At 42.3% G+C, this 3,406-nt stretch overlaps 1 long non-coding RNA gene across 3 annotated transcripts; it reads left to right on the top strand.

The window, feature by feature from the left end:
- Positions 1-719: 719 nt before the first annotated feature.
- Positions 720-2,516, top strand: LOC115163858 (uncharacterized). 3 transcript variants are annotated; one of them, XR_003869819.1, is made up of 4 exons: positions 720-784; positions 903-1,020; positions 1,063-1,670; positions 1,713-2,516. It is a non-coding gene; the product is annotated as an uncharacterized LOC115163858 (long non-coding RNA). The 3 variants fall into 3 exon arrangements; XR_003869820.1 differs by lacking the exon at positions 720-784 and having other exon boundaries at positions 790-1,020; positions 1,713-1,986; positions 2,029-2,514; XR_003869818.1 differs by lacking the exon at positions 720-784 and having other exon boundaries at positions 790-1,020; positions 1,713-2,514.
- Positions 2,517-3,406: the final 890 nt, after the last annotated feature.

Below are 3,406 nucleotides of genomic sequence, written 5' to 3'. Positions count from 1 at the left end.
CAGTGTTATTTTGTGTATCCCCAATGTACCACATTTTACCATCACATTGGCATTGTTTGGCATATTGCTTCACAAAATAATCAAGACAATGTATTTGCATAAATTAATGTTAGTTGAGCCATTTTCTGTTTGTTTTTGACACTTTTTTTTTTTTTCAACTGAAAAACACTTCATAAATTAATACATTAATTCACAAGCAATCCAACAACTGGATAAAATGCTTTTTTACAGGAGTAGCAATAAGAACAGCCAACATGTCCTCTACTTAATACAGTATGTCGACTCAGTAGGGGTCCGCGTCCCAAATTACATCCTATTCTCTACAGTGCACCACTTTCTGACCAGGGTTAACAGGGCTCGAGTCAAAAATACTGCACTATATAGGGAATAAGGGTGCAATTTGGGACACAGCCAGTAAAAAAAAGATATACCCTATAGAGAAGCTTTCTCTATTCCACTCAGTCAGGTCTGTATTATATAACTCTACAACAGCACACAATCTACCACCACGACACAACATACACAGCTCATTCACTTACATGTTACTCTCTCAACACAATCAATTACATTATTCATTTCACTTCAGACACAGAGAGGGTCCATCTGAAATAGCACCCTTCTGTGACCTGGTCAACAGTAGTGGTCTACATGGGGATGATAGGGTGCTATTTCAGATGCAGACAGACAAACAGAGGAAACACACCCTTTTCAGTCACTATCAGTTCTTTGTGAATCACAGTTCACATAGCAAGGCCTTTTTTTTATCAGTGCAAGTCAACGACAGGTCTCTGTGTAGAAGTATGAATCACTAGTCAACTACAGGTCTCTCTCTGTGTAGAAGTATGAATCAGTAGTCAACTACAGGTCTCTGTGTAGAAGTATGAATCACGAGTCAACTACAGGTCTCTGTGTAGAAGTATGAATCACTAGTCAACTACAGGTCTCTCTCTGTGTAGAAGTATGAATCACTAGTCAACTACAGGTCTCTGTGTAGAAGTATGAATCATTAGTCAACGACAGGTCTCTCTCTGTGTAGAAGTATGAATCACAAGTCAACTACAGGTCTCTGTGTAGAAGTATGAATCACTAGTCAACTACAGGTCTCTGTGTAGAAGTATGAATCATTAGTCAACGACAGGTCTCTCTCTGTGTAGAAGTATGAATCACTAGTCAACTACAGGTCTCTCTCTGTGTAGAAGTATGAATCACTAGTCAACTACAGGTCTCTCTCTGTGTAGAAGTATGAATCACTAGTCAACTACAGGTCTCTCTCTGTGTAGAAGTATGAATCACTAGTCAACTACAGGTCTCTCTCTGTGTAGAAGTATGAATCACTAGTCAACTACAGGTCTCTCTGTGTAGAAGTATGAATCACTAGTCAACTACAGGTCTCTGTGTAGAAGTATGAATCACTAGTCAACTACAGGTCTCTCTCTGTGTAGAAGTATGAATCACTAGTCAACTACAGGTCTCTCTCTGTGTAGAAGTATGAATCACTAGTCAACTACAGGTCTCTCTCTGTGTAGAAGTATGAATCACTAGTCAACTACAGGTCTCTGTGTAGAAGTATGAATCACTAGTCAACTACAGGTCTCTGTGTAGAAGTATGAATCACTAGTCAACTACAGGTCTCTCTCTGTGTAGAAGTATGAATCACTAGTCAACTACAGGTCTCTCTCTGTGTCGAAGTATGAATCACTAGTCAACTACAGGTCTCTGTGTAGAAGTATGAATCACTAGTCAACTACAGGTCTCTGTGTAGAAGTATGAATCACTAGTCAACTACAGGTCTCTGTGTAGAAGTATGAATCACTAGTCAACTACAGGTCTCTCTCTGTGTAGAAGTATGAATCACTAGTCAACTACAGGTCTCTCTCTGTGTAGAAGTATGAATCACTAGTCAACTACAGGTCTCTGTGTAGAAGTATGAATCACTAGTCAACTACAGGTCTCTGTGTAGAAGTATGAATCACTAGTCAACTACAGGTCTCTCTCTGTGTAGAAGTATGAATTACTAGTCAACTACAGGTCTCTCTCTGTGTAGAAGTATGAATCACTAGTCAACTACAGGTCTCTGTGTAGAAGTATGAATCACTAGTCAACTACAGGTCTCTGTGTAGAAGTATGAATCACTAGTCAACTACAGGTCTCTGTGTAGAAGTATGAATCACTAGTCAACTACAGGTCTCTCTCTGTGTAGAAGTATGAATCACTAGTCAACTACAGGTCTCTCTCTGTGTAGAAGTATGAATCACTAGTCAACTACAGGTCTCTGTGTAGAAGTATGAATCACTAGTCAACTACAGGTCTCTGTGTAGAAGTATGAATCACTAGTCAACTACAGGTCTCTCTCTGTGTAGAAGTATGAATCACTAGTCAACTACAGGTCTCTGTGTAGAAGTATGAATCACTAGTCAACTACAGGTCTCTGTGTAGAAGTATGAATCACAAAATTAAACCGTAAAAAAATGGAGAGAAAGAATAACACACTTTATTCCGCAAAGATCTGATCAACCCCCCCCCCGTCAGTAAGATCTGATCAACCCCCCCCCCCGTCAGTAAGATCTGATCAACCCCCCCCGTCAGTAAGATCTGATCAACCCCCCCCGTCAGTAAGATCTGATCAACCCCCCCCCCGTCAGTAAGATCTGATCAACCCCCCCCGTCAGTAAGATCTGATCAACCCCCCCCCCCGTCAGTAAGATCTGATCAACCCCCCCCCCCCGTCAGTAAGATCTGATCAACCCCCCCGTCAGTAAGATCTGATCAACCCCCCCCCCGTCAGTAAGATCTGATCAACCCCCCCCGTCAGTAAGATCTGATCAACCCCCCCCCCGTCAGTAAGATCTGATCAACCCCCCCCCCCGTCAGTAAGATCTGATCAACCCCCCCCCCCCGTCAGTAAGATCTGATCAACCCCCCCGTCAGTAAGATCTGATCAACCCCCCCCCCCCGTCAGTAAGATCTGATCAACCCCCCCCCGTCAGTAAGATCTGATCAACCCCCCCCCGTCAGTAAGATCTGAGCCCAAATTGTTTTGAGCCCCAACATATTTGCATATTACCTCCCCCCAACCCCCCACCTGTCAGTAAAACATAATGATAATAACAACAACAATAATAATAATAACAACAACAACAATAATGATAGAAAAACATGAACAGGTAACCATTAGCAACCATCAATAACACCATCGTCGATCTAATCAAAAGCAACTTTTGGCCGTACTGGTCGTCAGTTCTTCAGTGCGTACCAAATGGCATCCTATTCACCATAGTGTACTACATTAGACCAGGGCCCATAGTGTACTACTTTAGACCAGGGCCCATAGTGTACTACATTAGACCAGGGCCTATAGTGCACTACATTAGACCAGGGCCCATAGTGTACTACATTAGACCAGGGC

Source organism: Salmo trutta, chromosome 26 (genome assembly GCF_901001165.1).
Source record: "Salmo trutta chromosome 26, fSalTru1.1, whole genome shotgun sequence".
Classification (NCBI taxonomy): Eukaryota; Metazoa; Chordata; class Actinopteri; order Salmoniformes; family Salmonidae; genus Salmo; species Salmo trutta.
The sequence above is the reverse complement of the archived record's forward strand: the minus strand, read 5'-3'. Positions and strand labels throughout refer to the sequence as shown.